The 17,058-nt window shown below is 48.8% G+C and overlaps 1 protein-coding gene across 2 annotated transcripts in view; it reads right to left on the bottom strand.

Annotated features, from left to right (window-relative positions):
- The window catches only part of mthfd1a (methylenetetrahydrofolate dehydrogenase (NADP+ dependent) 1a, methenyltetrahydrofolate cyclohydrolase, formyltetrahydrofolate synthetase), a 126,488-nt gene extending 122,984 nt beyond the window's left edge, over positions 1-3,504 (bottom strand). For both annotated transcript variants that reach the window (XR_008833367.1, XM_056427989.1), the window contains exon 1: positions 3,415-3,504. The gene's annotated coding sequence lies outside the window, so the exon portion shown is untranslated. The remainder of the gene's footprint in view (positions 1-3,414) is intronic.
- Between the last annotated feature and the right edge of the window lie 13,554 nt (positions 3,505-17,058).

Below are 17,058 nucleotides of genomic sequence, written 5' to 3'. Positions count from 1 at the left end.
TTGTTTTGATAATATGAGTCCTAAGAGACCTATATAGAGCAGCCCATAACAAGGAGTTGACATAAGAGACTTATAGAGCAGCTCGATGACAAGGAGTTGACTTAAGAGATCCTATAGAGCAGCCTGATCACAAGGGGAGTTGGACCCAGAGACTTATTGAGCAGCCTGATCATAAGGAGTTGGACCTAAGAGACTTATAGAGCAGCCTGCTAATAAGGGCTGACCCAAGAGACTTATAGAGCCTGATAACAAGGAGTTGACCTAAGAGACTATAGATAGCCTGACCACAAGGAGCTGACCATAGAGACTTATAGGAGAAGCCTGGATCACAAGGGAGCTGACCATAGAGGTCTCCATAGAGCAGCCTGATCACAAGGAGTTGACCAAGAGACCTATAGAGCAGCCCTGACAATAAGGAGTTGACTATAGAGACTTATCAAGCAGCCTGATCATACAAGGAGTCCATTTTATGTAGGGTCCAGGTAGTGTCCAGGTAGTGTCCATGTAGTGTCCATGTAGGGTCCAGGTAGTGTCCATGTAGGGTCCAGGTAGGGTCCATGTAGGGTCCAGGTAGGGTCCAGGTAGTGTCCATGTAGGGTCCAGGTAGTGTCCAGGTAGTGTCCAGGTAGTGTCCATGTAGTGTCCATGTAGGGTCCAGGTAGTGTCCAGGTAGTGTCCAGGTAGTGTCCATGTAGGGTCCAGGTAGTGTCCATGTAGGGTCCAGGTAGTGTCCAGGTAGTGTCCATGTAGGGTCCAGGTAGTGTCCATGTGTTGGAGTTGGACAGCGACACACCACCTGGACGACACTCACTGGAAGAAAGAGCGGTAGACTTCTACGTTACATCTATAAGCGTTTTATTCAGAAATCAGGATACAAGTAGACATCATGCATGGACCCCCCTCCAGAGCTCTGACCGATGGCCTCAGCGCTGGAGAAAGGACGCCGGTTCAAAGTGAGCGGCCATCTTAAATACCCGACGGGAACAGTTCTGATTGGACAGGAGCAAAGGGGGCGGTGTCTTCTCATTGGTTCTTGTTGCCAGCTCCCGCCTCTGCCGCTCCTTCATTGGTTCTTCTCGTCTGCCAATGAGTGCACATGTTGTGAAAAGGTGGGGGAAGAGGAGATAGTTGATTTAATAGTCCCTCTCTTGTAAGAAGACTTCCTTCGGGCCTTATCTCTTCAGGGATGAGGCCTGGATCTTCTCCGAAGGTCGTCCACACCGGGGGCTTCCCACGTGTGAGTGTGTGCGTGTGAGGGGGATCGGTGAAGGGGGGGGTCAGTGCGGAGAGACAGTGAGGGCTTAAAGTGTCTAAGAAGGAGAATAAATGGCCCCATCTGGACCCTTGTTATCTATCCTCCCGACGAGGTAAGGACTGTGATTGCTCTTTCTAAACAATGAATACAATGAGCTCTTTCTCTAGTTCTCTTCTTGGATGAGTGCAGTGCAGAGGGGGGTTTACATCAACATGATGGTTTACATCAACATGATTGTTGTGTAGCAGTGGTCCAGAATGCTCTTCTCTCTGGTAGGGCATTTAATTAACTGTCTATATTTAGGGAGTTCGTGGCTGAGGTTTCCTTTGTTAAAATCCCCGAGTACAATAACTAAAGAGTCCGGGAAGGTCCGCTCCGAACAGATACGGTGTGTGGAGCGGACCTTCCCGGACTCTTTAGTTATTGTACTCGGGGATTTTAACAAAGGAAACCTCAGCCACGAACTCCCTAAATATAGACAGTTAATTAAATGCCCTACCAGAGAGAAGAGCATTCTGAACCACTGCTACACAACAATCAGCATATCACGCCGTCCCTCGAGCTGCACTGGGAAACTCTGACCACGTCATGGTTCATCTGATTCCCTCATACAGGCAGAGACTAAAGCTCTGCAAACCTGTGGTGAGGAAGTTCAAGAAGTGGACCAGTGAGGCTCTGGAGGATCTACAGGCGTGCTTGGACTGTACTGACTGGGATGTCTTCAGGACTGCTACCAACAGCCTGGATGAGTACACAGAGGCTGTAACTTCCTACATCAGCTTCTGTGAGGACAGCTGTATTCCATCCAGCTCCAGGGTGAGTTATAACAACGACAAACCCTGGTTCACAGCGGAGCTCAGGAAGCTAAGACTGCAGAAGGACCAGGCATTCAGGAGTGGGACAAGGACCTGTACACAGAGTCCAAATACAGGTTTAGCAAGGCGGTGAGAGATGCTAACGACTGTACTCTGAGAAACTGCAACAGCAGCTCTCAGCAAACGACTCTGCTTCTGTCTGGAGAGGGCTCAGGCAGATCACCAACTACAAGCCCAAATCACCCCACTCCATGAACAATGTGCTTCTGGCAGACGAGCTCAATGAGTTCTACTGCCGCTTTGAAAGACAATGGAGCAGTCCTGAGACAATCCCCCACAGCCCCACCAACAAGCCACAGACCATCAGCCCACCCTCCCCCAGCCCATCAGGGGCTCACACCTCTGGAGCACCCTCCATCAACTCAGCGACGCCCCTCGTCATCCTGGAGAGATCCGTCAACAGGCTGTTTAAAAAGCAGAACCCCGCAAAGCAGCGGGCCGGACTCCGTCTCCCCCTCCACCCTGAAGCACTGTGCTGACCAGCTGTCTCCGGTGTTCACCGACATCTTCAACACCTCCCTGGAGACATGCCACGTTCCAGCCTGCTTCAAGGCCTCCACCATCATCCACGTCCCCAAAAACCCAAGATCACAGGACTCAATGACTACAGGCCCGTCGCCCTGACCTCTGTGGTCATGAAGTCCTTTGAACGCTTGGTCCTGTCACCTCAAGACCATCACCGACCCACTCCTGGACCCCCTGCAGTTCGCCTACAGAGCCAACAGGTCTGCAGACGATGCAGTCAACATGGCCCTTCACTACATCCTCCAGCATCTGGACTCCCGAGGAACCACGCCAGGATCCTGTTTGTGGACTTCAGCTCTGCCTTCAATACAATCATCCGTCCCTGCTGCAGGACAAGCTCTCCCAGCTGCACGCCCGACTCCACCTGCAGGTGGATCACAGACTTCCTGACCGACAGGAAGCAGCACGTGAGGCTGGGGAAACACGTCTCAGGCTCCGGACCACCAGCACGGGTTCCCCCCAAGGCTGTGTTCTTTCCCTCTGCTGTTCTCCCTGTACACCAACAGCTGCACCTCCAGTCACCAGTCCGTCAAGCTCCTAAAGTTCCTGGATGACACCACCCTCATTGGACTCATCTCTGGTGGGGACGAGACCGCCTACAGGTGGGAGACTGACCACCTGGTGACCTGGTGCAGCCAGAACAACCTGGAGCTCAACGCTCTGAAGACAGTGGAGATGGTTGTGGATTTCAGGAGGAATGCAGCCCCACCCGCCCCTCTCATCCTGTGTGACTCCCCCGTCGACGCTGTGGAGTCCTACCGCTTCCTGGGCTCCATCATCTCCCAGGACCTCAAGTGGGAGCTGAACATCGGCTCCATCACCAAGAAGGCCCAGCAGAGGATGTTCTTCCTGAGGCAGCTGAGGAAATTCAACCTCAAGATTCAAGATTCAAGATTCAAGATGTTTTATTTGTCACATACACACACAAGGTGTGCAGTGAAATGAAAGTGGCAATGCTCAGCAGGAATGTGCAAGGGCAACAAGTACACACTATTTACAAATAAAAAACAACACAATATTTACAGTAAGTGTGTGTGTGTGTGTGTGTGTGTGTGCCTAAGAGGGGCAGTTGTGTGGGTCTATGTGGGGGTCCTGGTGAGGTCGGAGTTCACAATCCTGATGGCCTGAGGAAAGAAACTCCGTCTCAGTCTCTCTGTTCTTGCAGCGTGACTACGGAGGCGCCTGCCTGACCGCAGCAGCTGAAACAGTCTGTTGTTGGGGTGGTGAGGATCCTTCATGATCCTGCCGGCTCTGGTTCTGCACCTCCTGGTGTACAAGTCCTGCAGGGTGGGGAGTGTAGTTCCAATAGTGCGCTCAGCCGAACGCACTACTCTCTGCAGAGCCTTCCTGTCCTGAGCGGAGCAGTTGCCAAACCAGGCTGTGATGCTTCCTGTCAGGACGCTCTCTACAGGGAAGATGATGGTACAGTTCTACACGGCCATCGTTGAGTCCATCATCTGCTCCTCCATCACCGTCTGGCACCCTGCAGCCACAGCCAAAGACAAGGGCAGGCTGCAGAGCATCATCCGCTCGGCCGAGAGGGTTATCGGCTGCAATCTGCCTTCCCTCCAGGTCCTGTTCACTTCCAGGTCACTGAAGCGGGCCAGAAAGATTGTCGCCGACCCCTCCCACCCTGGACACTCCCTGTTCGAGTCCCTCCCCTCGGGGAGGAGGCTGCGGTCCATCATGACTAAGTCCACCCGCCACAAAAGCTTTTTCCTCGTGGTCGGGCTCATGAATGGACCCGGGACTGACTGACTGTCACCCCAGGACTACCACCTCTTCTTCCTTCCTCTCTCCTTCTTCCCCGCTCCTTCCTCTTCCTCCTCCTCCCTCTTCCTCCCACTCCTCCTCCCTCCTCCTTCTTCTTCCCTCCTCCACACACGTCACTTTAACATGCACTTTAACTAAAACACACCACTTGAAGCACACACCCAAACACTCTCACATTACTTGTTGTCTTTCCGTCGCGTTGATTGTTGTTTGTTTGTCATGTCCAAATGTTGCACCTTCCACCAAAAAAAATTCCTCGTTTGTTTGTGAAAACATTCTTTGGCAATAAACCTGTTTCTGATTCTGACATTCCTTAGGTGTCACTGTTATCTTTTTTTAGATCAGTCAGACACCAGAGTGCTCCGCTGGAGATTTTAACTTCCATTCAGTGTTTTCCATCTTACACATAATCTATATGCAAACAATACTAAGCTATGCTAAACTATAATATATATTCTTTACAAATCCCTCTTTTCACATCCGCTGGATGTGAACCCTTCCTCTGGGAATATTTATTTCCTCTTCATGCCAGATCTTGTCATGGCCTGGCCTCCCTAAGTGGCTATGTGTCCTGGTCTCCTCGTCCTGTCTTAGCTCTGCCACTCGACGTGAATGAGTCTCCTGAAATATAATCTTTCGTTGCCTAGATTAAGGTCCCATAAGACCTGTAAGATACCTATTTCTCGGGGAGAGAGTCTCTCTCTGTTAGGGATGGAAACAGGGGCGTGGTTTCTGTCATGTGGTACTCCGATCCACCCTCTTAGATCTTCCATCCTAGGGAAGTCAGTAGGTCTGTGTGCGTTAAATCTGTAATGTGCAGGTGTCGAAGGAAAGAGTTGAAATTGAGAGTGGTCAGGCAGGGGGGGGGCGGTCTTGCATCCTAGCGGCTGGTGAGTAGCAGGTTGGCATCCTGATAACCAGTTGACGATCCGGTCCCCGCTGCAACTCATCTGCTTCATCCTGGTCTGGGTCCTGGAAGTCCTTCTGGTCCTCTGGTCCTCTGCTCCTTCAGCTCCTCTGCTCCTCTGCTGTCGATGGGGTCTTTATCCGGTGGTCTCAAACTTGATTTCGTCTGGATCGTCCTGGTCAGGCTTGTTGTTGTTCTTTCACTGGTGTCGCATGGGTCCTGGATTCGACATGACTCTCATGGGCAGCATCGTGCTCTTCATTGGCTCCTCAGTCTCTGAGCCGGGTGATGATGGTGTCCGATGCTCCTGTGGGCAGCTCCTCATGGCAGGTCCTCACAGCAGGCAGTCAGCACACGATGGAGGTCGATGCTGGAGCGTCAGGTGTAGCTGTTGAAGAGAATGAGAAAACACAACACAACAGCCACTAGGCCGGATCTATACAGAATGTGACACTTGACTATGAAAAATTGTATTTTAATTTCTATATTTAATAAGTATCTAATACTTCCTAGGCTTGAATTCGCAATCTTTAACTGAGTCGGAGGAACAGCTTCTCACCCCGTGTGGGAGGAATCATCTATTAAATGGCCATCCGTCGTCTAACAGAGTCTCAATTACTTATCCAATCCAATCTAACTTTATTTATCTTTAATGGTTATGATAAATGTAATTTATCCTATCTATGGCCCTTGACTAGGGCATAGAAATATTCAAATCCTACTAGGATCTGATAGCAGGCAGGTATTCGTCCAGCACCCACCTCTCTCGTGCTCGAACCCTAAAACAGCTTATGGGGAAAAACAAAACATTTGCACATCGAGGTGCCATTAATGACAGGAGACGGTGAGCAGTGAGAGTCGATGTTGTCTGCACACATCTTCCTGTGTTGCAGTCCTAACTCTAGCTCTAATGTCTCAGTCTCTGCTCCTTCTTGTCTCCTTTCTGTCTCCTTTCTTTTCCTGTCATTCCTAATTCTAAGTCACTTCACGTAATTCAACTGGCTTCAATCTATAATATTAACATACAGTCACTCTCAGGCAACATACATTAAAAACAATATTCTCCCTAATCTTTTCTATTATAATGTCTTTTTTGGCAGGTTCTTCTCTAAACCTCACATGACTAATCCTACGATAATGACAAGGGTCAGTCCCATGACCATTAGAACAGTTTGTCTGACTTCCAGCTGTTCCTATAGTGGTTTGCGGGGGGGGACCTTCTAGCTGGGCTATCAGGCTCCCCGAAACACCTACGGAACGACCTCTGTGGCATCAACATTTTTAGATCTGATTGTGTTTCTGTCAATGTCCCTGTTGGACAGGTGGCTGGGGCACAATGTGTCAGGTGGTGTCAAGGTGCCTCTGCCTTACCCTTGACCTGGACCATGTGTGAAGTAACCTCCTTCACTTCATACAGACCAGTCCACCTAAGCTCAGTCCACTTCCTCTTGTGAACCCTGACCCTGACCCAGTCACCTACTTTTACTTTGGTTGCTCTGCTGCCTCCTGATCGATCGTCTGGGCTCGAACAACCTGGTTTGAGAGAGCTTTGGTGAGAGAAATTAGAGCTTTTATGTATTCTGGCATTTCAATTTTACAGACATCCAGAGGTGGCATATGACCTCCATCTCTGGGTGGCTCTGGCATACTTTTTCCTGTTAACTCACTTGGTGACGTCTTCCCCCCTGGTAATGATCTCATGGTCATCAGTACCAGTGGAAGCGCCTTCGCTCATTATCCTCTTAATAATTTGATTGGCTCTCTCAACCAATCCTTGAGACTGAGGGTGATATTCAGACCCAAACTTGTGGGTTATGCCCAGTGCATATCAACTTTCCCCAGCAGTTTATTGTTAAAATGTGTTCTGTTGTCGGACCTGATGCGTCTTGTAACTCTATACCTTAAGTGTGTGCATGTGTGCACTATATGGGATGTGATCAAACACTCGCAAGTTATGTGTACAGGAGTGGCGGCTCTTCGAATCCGCCGACGTTGAACCCCATCTACTATCACCACAACTATGGAAGGAACACAAATAAGATTACATCTTTTCATTTATCAAGCATTTTATGATTAAAAAAATATTTTTATGGTTCTGTAGTCACTGATTCTAAACCTACTGATATCTGATCTATTAGTCTGTACTTGTTCTGGCCCTCCTCTTAATAGTCTGGCGTCAACATAGATTGTTGTATGCTTTCTATCGCTTCTATCCTCTTTTGAAATAGGATGGAATTCCTAAATCCATCCTTTTCAATAATAATAATCTTAATAAACAGTCAACTTCTAGAAGAAAGGAGAAATAAAATAAAAATGCTATGCCTGTCATATCAATGCAGGAGAACCATGTCTTGTCTGAACTCACAGCGTCATCATTGTGCTTGGGTAAGGAATGAAGGGAGAATATTCGTTACTTTAAACAAAACTGCCAATTTAGCACGTCGCATAAATAGGTGTCAGTTTCTTAACAGCTCATGAGAAATCGATTACTCGTACATCCAACGGACGACTGTAATAATAACCACAATTTTTCCAAAAAACAGTAAACCCAAAACTATCCTTTGAAACCGACTAAAATAAAAACCTCAGTTTTGAAACGGTGATGAGAAATCAATTACTAAAGCCTAATGGCATTACTGTAATAATAACCACTGTCTTTTCCCAAAAACAGTAAACCCAACACTATTCTCTAAAACTGTCAATCAAAAAAAACAAAAAGATAAACAAGTAAAAACTCAGTACTGAAACAGTGATGGGAAATCAATTACTCGTACGCCGAACGGCATTACTGTAATAATAACCACTATTGTTTCTCAAAATCAATAGTAAACCCAACACTATATCTTCAACACTGGCAATAGTACTCAAAGAAAATATCTCTTTAATCCAAATTGTCAAAATGTGTTGGTGAATAAGTCGCTAATTATTAAAGAACGGGTTACAATTTATTTATTGGCCCCAAATCAAGGCCCATTTTCCAGGTTTAGGAAATTAATTAATTAATGTATTCCAGGGCGCCCTCGTCCTCTCCAGTACACCTGTCTATAACAACCATTCTATGATTTAAAAAATATATCTACAGTCTGTTCCATCCTTAAGGGATGCTGGTGACGATTAAATTGGAATCGTGCGGTTTTAACTCTATCTCTACGGGAGCTATCGGAATCAGTCACACATCAGTTCACCCTTCAGTCCTAAAAGTGTCTGAAAATAAGTTACGCATGTTGTCAGTGTCCCCATGATCAGTGTTCTCTCTACTATGTGTGTGGCTAAGCATGTGTCTCTAATATTAACTGGACCTCCGATGTGTGTGCAGTTCTTTACATGTTCTCAAATGTGGAGTAATGCAAGTGTTAATTTTGTTTGTGCACCCAGTCCGTAGCTTCAACCTCTGCTTTCACCATTGTTCTTCTCTGTGCCTCCACTCTGGAGCAACACTGTGATGTGGAGCAGCGGTGTCAACGACTGCATACAATCTGCAACTCTGGTGTTCATTCACCAGCCGCTGCTACTCCTTGCTTCTCTGCATAGATCTCCAAGCCTCCACAGTTGGGTCTTCATGAACCTCAATCTCGTGTTGCAGGCAGTCCCTCAGGATCTCAGATCTCATCTTGTATCAAGGTGTAGTTAAGGGCACAATGTCTTTGGTCCCCTGGTGGCGAGTAGGGATGCAGGACTTTGAACCAAAGTCTCCACTGCTGGCTGTTGTCATGCAGAGGTGTGATGTCATCATCATCTACTCTGTCCCACCGGACGCTTTGCTTCCTGTTCAGTGTCTCTTTAGTCTCCAGTTGAATCATTGGGTGACTAGTGGGTGTGGCACATTTCTGTTCAGTGAGTACAGTTCGCTGTCAGCTGTTGGATCTGGGCACGCCTAATTCTGTGTCTCTGGTCCGGGCATGGTGCCGTGGATCACTATTGCCTTGTGGCTGTGATGGCGGGGTTAGACATTATGAGAGTACTGAAGTGGTTCTGACTGAGACTGCTAACCCTGTGGTGGATAAGGACAAAAATTAGCCCAATGTCCAGCCTGACTATAATTAAAAATTATTAACGTCTAAAGCCTCTGTTGCCCCAGTTGTTACTCCTTTTACTCCTGAACGGGCTTCTTTTATGCATAACTAAGCTTGAAGCGGTGCAAACGTGGCTTGCTGTGGCTGTTGATAGATCAGTGCTTATGGATTTGGAGGAGGGGCTGGATACGGACTATACAGGACTCAAGGTCCATGTAGTTGTGCTGCAGTCTGCTGCACCGTGGCTTGTGCCATTTACTTCTGCTTTGGTCAAGTCATCTTTTACAAATAATATTCGTATTGGTTCAGCTGGCGTGCTTTCAGGTACACAAGGGGAAATGCGTACTCCTTTGGTAGTCAAATATATGCATACTTGCAATTTTTGTAACAAGTCTCGGCCCAGTAGGTTGGCAGGGCAGCTTGGGGCCAGCAGAAAGGAATGTTGCAGGCTCTTATCTCTCCAGGTTACTGGTAAAGGGACAGAGAATCGTTGCATCTGTGTCTGACCTGATACCCCTACAACCGCTATGGCCTTGTTTGAGGGAGGAAATGGTTGTTGTACACTAGAAAATGTGGCTCCTGAGTCAGCTAACATAACTATGTTTTGTCCATTTATGGTTAAGGTGACCAGTGGTTCCTTAGTGAACATCTCTTCCTTGTGTTGTAGTGGGCGTCTTCAGTACTGTCCCTGCCATCCCTGTAATGGGTTAGGCGGGTTGGCTTGTGAGGGAGGATATTGGTCATGTGGATATGGGAGCGGGTGCGGCTGCTGCTGCAAGGAGGGGGGCTGTTGTGGGGAATTTTGCTGCTGAGCTGGCTGCAAGAAGGGGGGCTGTTGTTGTTGTACAGGGGCTTCCTGGGGTCCATTGTAACCTCCAGGTCCTCCATAACTTCTTCCTCTGTATCTTCCTCTTCCTCTGCCACCTTTTCCATAATAGTTACCTCTTGGCCTCTTACAGTCTCTGGCAAAGTGCCCTGGCTCCTCACATATGTAACAATTGTATGGGCCTGTTGTCCTGCCTCCTTTACCAGGTACATAGTTGGAGTCGTTATGGTGTCGTGTGTCATCAGTCTGTCCGTACCATCCGTTATTCAACGGCTGGGGAATCGTCTGTGTGGACCATGTGGGTTGGGGAGGGTAGAAAGGAGGAAGGGGGGCTAATTGTTGTTGTACTGCCTGCATGACTGGAGCTATTTTTGGATCCTCCTGCATGGATCCCAGCACACTTGTTAACTGTTCTTGTGTGGCTACCAGCTGCTTCTGTGCTTTGTCATCTTTGGCTATTTTAGTATTATCTGCCGCGATTTTCTTTTCATTCTGAATCTGTAGTCTCAGTAGCTCTAACTTTAGAGTTTCTGCATTAGTAGGCTCTAGGACCTCTGGGGCTACGTTTTCTAGGAAGTGCATTACATTATCAGTCCACACTTCCTGGGACAAATTTTTTAGTCCCACTACATTCTTTAGCTGAACCTGCACGGTGTCTGGCAGTCCCTTAATGACCATGGCCCGATACATTTTTTTGGTTGGGGGTGTTTGTGTATGTTCCTCTCCAAATGCCTTTCTCCATATAGCTTCACTCCTTGCCATAAACGCAACTCGGGACTCTTTTGTGTTCCAGGAAAAATCCTCGACTGCGGTAGCTGTGTGTTTACTGGGGTATTTCCCTCGTAATGCTCCGTAGAGTGCTTCTTGGAATTTATCCTGACTCATGTTATGCGGGTGTTTCTCTGTAATCCCTATCTTCTCCCAAATGGTTTGTGCGGCCACTGTACCCACACATCCTGCCAGAAAGTGGCGAAAGTCGCCTAGAGCCAAGTCTGTTCCAGTAGTGGCCACCTTAAGTGCTGCGATCCACTCATCAGCCCCGTTCATCAGGGGGGGTAATGTTGTCAGTACTGCTGTTGTGTCTACGGGTGAGTATGGAACATAATCCATGACCCCAGCGGCATGCCCGGGGGCTTGCACCAAAGGGAGTTGTGTAACAGGTGAAAGGTCAGAAAAAATGGGGTCCCTCCAGACAGGTGCGCCCTGTGAGCGTCTTCTTCCATACTGATGTCCTGACCTGGTTCTGAGGGGGGAGGTGTCAGTGGGAGGGGAGAGTTCAAGTCTGCCACACACATTGTAGCTGACAGCATTACCTAGTGGTGCGTCACCTGCTCTAGGCTGGTCATCATGCTCTTCTGGCTCACTGTCTCCCTCTGCTGACCTAGTTTCGTCACTTTTGTTTATGTTACTATCTGATTTCTGCTGACTGTCTCTTTTTCCTCTGATTTCTCTCTCTCTTTCCTGTCTATCAAGTTCTTCTATCATTAAGGTCAGCATCTCTTCTGTGAGGCCTTGGCGTGGTTCAGGCTCCTCCCCTGAGCTGTGTCTCCTCTGGAGGCGTTCTCTATTGTTGTCCATGTAGGGTCCAGGTAGTGTCCATGTAGGGTCCAGGTAGTGTCCATGTAGGGTCCAGGTAGTGTCCAGGTAGTGTCCATGTAGGGTCCAGGTAGTGTCCATGTGTTGGAGTTGGACAGCGACACACCACCTGGACGACACTCACTGGAAGAAAGAGCGGTAGACTTCTACGTTACATCTATAAGCGTTTTATTCAGAAATCAGGATACAAGTAGACATCATGCATGGACCCCCCTCCAGAGCTCTGACCGATGGCCTCAGCGCTGGAGAAAGGACGCCGGTTCAAAGTGAGCGGCCATCTTAAATACCCGACGGGAACAGTTCTGATTGGACAGGAGCAAAGGGGGCGGTGTCTTCTCATTGGTTCTTGTTGCCAGCTCCCGCCTCTGCCGCTCCTTCATTGGTTCTTCTCTGCCAATGAGTGCACATGTTGTGAAAAGGTGGGGAAGAGGAGATAGTTGATTTAATAGTCCCTCTCTTGTAAGAAGACTTCCTTGGGCCTTATCTCTTCAGGGATGAGGCCTGGATCTTCGAAGGTCGTCCACACACCGGGGGCTTCTTCCCACGTGTGAGTGTGTGTGTGAGGGGGATCGGTGATGGGGGTCAGTGCAGAGAGACAGTGAGGGCTTAAAGTGTCTAAGAAGGAGAATAATGGCCCCATCTGGACCCTTGTTATCTTGTTATCCTCCCGACGAGGTAAGGACTGTGATTGCTCTTTCTAAACAATGAATACAATGAGCTCTTTCTCAGTTCTCTTCTTGGATGAGTGCAGTGCAGAGGGGTTTACATCAACATGATGGTTTACATCAACATGATTGTTGTAGCAGCAGTGGTCCAATGCTTTCTCTGGTAGGGCATTTAATTAACTGTCTATATTTAAAGGCCTGAAGGGTTTCCTTTGTTAAAAGTTCGAGTACATAACTAAAGAGTCGGGAAGGTCCGCTCCGAACAGATACGGTGTGGAGCGGACCTTCCGGACTCTTTAGTTATTGTACTCGGGGATTTTAACAATAAAACCTCAGCCACGAACTCCTAAATATAGACAGTTAATTAAATGCCTACCAGAGAGAAGAGCATTCTGGACCACTGCTACACAACAATCAGCAGGGCCTATCACGCCGTCCTCGAGCTGCACTGGGAAACTCTGACCACGTCATGGTTCATCTGATTCCTCATACAGGCAGAGACTAAAGCTCTGCAAACCTGTGGTGAGGAAGTTCAAGAAGTGGACCAGTGAGGCTCTGGAGGATCTACGTGCTTGGACTGTACTGACTGGGATGTCTTCAGGACTGCTACCAACAGCCTGGATGAGTACACAGAGGCTGTAACTTCCCACATCAGCTTCTGTGAGGACAGCTGTATTCCATCCAGCTCCAGGGTGAGTTATAACAACGACAAACCCTGGTTCACAGCGGAGCTCAGGAAGCTAAGACTGCAGAAGGACCAGGCATTCAGGAGTGGGACAAGGACCTGTACACAGTCCAAATACAGGTTTAGCAAGGCGGTGAGAGATGCTAAACGACTGTACTCTGAGAAACTGCAACAGCAGCTCTCAGCAAACGACTCTGCTTCTGTCTGGAGGGCTCAGGCAGATCACCAACTACAAGCCCAAATCACCCCACTCCATGAACAATGTGCTTCTGGCAGACGAGCTCAATGAGTTCTACTGCCGCTTTGAAAGACAATGGAGCAGTCCTGAGACAATCCCCACAGCCCCACCAACAAGCCACAGACCATCAGCCCACCTCCCCAGCCCATCAGGGCTCACACCTGAGCACCTCCATCAACTCAGCGACGCCCTCGTCATCCTGGAGAGAGCCAACAGGCTGTTTAAAAAGCAGAACCCCGCGAAAGCAGCGGCCCGGACTCCGTCTCCCCTCCACCCTGAAGCACTGTGCTGACCAGCTGTCTCCGTGTTCACCGACATCTTCAACACCTCCTGGAGACATGCCACGTTCCAGCCTGCTTCAAGGCTCCACCATCATCCCCGTCCCAAAACCCAAGATCACAGGACTCAATGACTACAGGCCCATCGCCTGACCTCTGTGGTCATGAAGTCCTTTGAACGCTTGGTCCTGTCACACCTCAAGACCATCACCGACCCACTCCTGGACGCCCTGCAGCTCGACTACAGAGCCAACAGGTCTGCAGACGATGGAGTCAACATGGCCCTTCACTACATCCTCGAGCATCTGGACTCGGAACCACGCCAGGATCCTGTTTGTGGACTTCAGCTCTGCTTTCAATACAATCATCCCGTCCCTGCTGCAGGACAGGTCTCCCAGCTGCCCGTGCCCGACTCCACCTGCAGGTGGATCACAGACTTCCTGACCGACAGGAAGCAGCACGTGAGGCTGGGGAAACACGTCTCAGGCTCCCGGACCACCAGCACGGTTCCCCCAAGGCTGTGTTCTCTCCTCTGCTGTTCTCCTGTACACCAACAGATGCACCTCCAGTCACCAGTCCGACAAGCTCCTAAAGTTCGCGGATGACACCACCCTCATTGGACTCATCTCTGGTGGGGACAGACCGCCCACAGGTGGGAGAGACTGACCACCTGGTGACCTGGTGCAGCCAGAACAACCTGGAGCTCAACGCTCTGAAGACAGTGGAGATGGTTGTGGATTTCAGGAGGAATGCAGCCCCACCCGCCCTCTCATCCTGTGTGACTCCCGTCGACGCTGTGAGTCCTACCGCTTCCTGGGCTCCATCATCTCCCAGGACCTCAAGTGGGAGCTGAACATCGGCTCCATCTCCAAGAAGGCCCAGCAGAGGATGTTCTTCCTGAGGCAGCTGAGGAAATTCAACCTGCCAGGGAAGATGATGGTACAGTTCTACGCCATCGTTGAGTCCATCATCTGCTCCTCCATCACCGCTGGCACCCTGCAGCCACAGCCAAAGACAAGGGCAGGCTGCAGAGCATCATCCGCCGGCCGAGAGGGTTTATCGGCTGCAATCTGCCTTCCCCAGGTCCTGTTCACTTCCAGGTCAATGAAGCGTGCTAGAAAGATTGTCGCCGACCCTCCCACCCTGGACACTCCCTGTTCGAGTCCCCTCGGGAGGAGGCTGCTGGTCCATCATGACTAAGTCCACCCGCCACAACAAAAGTTTTTCCGCCGGCGGTCGGGCTCATGAATGGACCCGACGGGACTGACTGTCACCCCAGGACTACCCTTTCTTCCACCTTCTCTCCTCCTCCTTCTTCCTCCTTCCTCTTCCTCCTCCTCCCTCTTCCTCCCACCTCCTCCTCCTCCTTCTTCTTCCCTCTCCACACACGTCACTTTAACATGCACTTTAACTAAAACACACCACTTGAAGCACACACCCAAACACTCTCACATTACTTGTTGTCTTTCCGTCGCGTTGATTGTTGTTTGTTTGTCATGTCCAAATGTTGCACCTTCCACCAAAAAAAATTCCTCGTTTGTTTGTGAAAACATTCTTTGGCAATAAACCTGTTTCTGATTCTGACATTCCTTAGGTGTCACTGTTATCTTTTTTTAGATCAGTCAGACACCAGAGTGCTCCGCTGGAGATTTTAACTTCCATTCAGTGTTTTCCATCTTACACATAATCTATATGCAAACAATACTAAGCTATGCTAAACTATAATATATATTCTTTACAAATCCCTCTTTTCACATCCGCTGGATGTGAACCCTTCCTCTGGGAATATTTATTTCCCTCTTCATGCCAGATCTTGTCATGGCCTGGCCTCCCTAAGTGGCTATGTGTCCTGGTCTCCTCGTCCTGTCTTAGCTCTGCCACTCGACGTGAATGAGTCTCCTGAAATATAATCTTTCGTTGCCTAGATTAAGGTCCCATAAGACCTGTAAGATACCTATTTCTCGGGGAGAGAGTCTCTCTGTTAGGGATGGAAACAGGGGCGTGGTTTCTGTCATGTGGTACTCCGATCCACCCTCTTAGATCTTCCATCCTAGGGAAGTCAGTAGGTCTGTGTGCGTTAAATCTGTAATGTGCAGGTGTCGAAGGAAAGAGGTGAAATTGAGAGTGGTCAGGCAGGGGGGGGGGGCGGTCTTGCATCCTAGCGGCTGGTGAGTAGCAGGTTGGCATCCTGATAACCAGTTGACGATCCGGTCCCCGCTGCAACTCATCTGCTTCATCCTGGTCTGGGTCCTGGAAGTCCTTCTGGTCCTCTGGTCCTCTGCTCCTTCAGCTCCTCTGCTCCTCTGCTGTCGATGGGGTCTTTATCCGGTGGTCTCAAACTTGATTTCGTCTGGATCGTCCTGGTCAGGCTTGTTGTTGTTCTTTCACTGGTGTCGCATGGGTCCTGGATTCGACATGACTCTCATGGGCAGCATCGTGCTCTTCATTGGCTCCTCAGTCTCTGAGCCGGGTGATGATGGTGTCCGATGCTCCTGTGGGCAGCTCCTCATGGCAGGTCCTCACAGCAGGCAGTCAGCACACGATGGAGGTCGATGCTGGAGCGTCAGGTGTAGCTGTTGAAGAGAATGAGAAAACACAACACAACAGCCACTGGCCCGGATCTATGCAGAATGTGACACTTGACTATGAAAAATTGTATTTTAATTTCTATATTTAATAAGTATCTAATACTTCCTAGGCTTGAATTCGCAATCTTTAACTGAGTCGGAGGAACAGCTTCTCACCCCGTGTGGGAGGAATCATCTATTAAATGGCCATCCGTCGTCCAACAGAGTCTCAATTACTTATCCAATCCAATCTAACTTTATTTATCTTTAATGGTTATGATAAATGTAATTTATCCTATCTATGGCCCTTGACTAGGGCATAGAAATATTCAAATCCTACTAGGATCTGATAGCAGGCAGGTATTCGTCCAGCACCCTCTCTCTCGTCTCGAACCCTAAAACAGCTTATGGGAAAAAACAAAACATTTGCACATCGAGGTGCCATTAATGACAGGAGACGGTGAGCAGTGAGTCGATGTTGTCTGCACACATCTTCCTGTGTTGCAGTCCTAACTCTAGCTCTAATGTCTCAGTCTCTGCTCCTTCTTGTCTCCTTTCTGTCTCCTTTCTTTTCCTGTCATTCCTACTTCTAAGTCACTTCACGTAATTCAACTGGCTTCAATCTATAATATTAACATACAGTCACTCTCAGGCAACATACATTAAAAACAATATTCTCCCTAATCTTTTCTATTATAATGTCTTTTTTGGCAGGTTCTTCTCTAAACCTCACATGACTAATCCTACGATAATGACAAGGGTCAGTCCCATGACCATTAGAACAGTTTGTCTGACTTCCAGCTGTTCCTATAGTGGTTTGCGGGGGGGGACCTTCTAGCTGGGCTATCAGGCTCC

Source organism: Pseudoliparis swirei, chromosome 12 (genome assembly GCF_029220125.1).
Source record: "Pseudoliparis swirei isolate HS2019 ecotype Mariana Trench chromosome 12, NWPU_hadal_v1, whole genome shotgun sequence".
In the NCBI taxonomy this organism is placed as follows: domain Eukaryota; kingdom Metazoa; phylum Chordata; class Actinopteri; order Perciformes; family Liparidae; genus Pseudoliparis; species Pseudoliparis swirei.
This window is presented reverse-complemented; position numbering and strand designations above follow the sequence as displayed.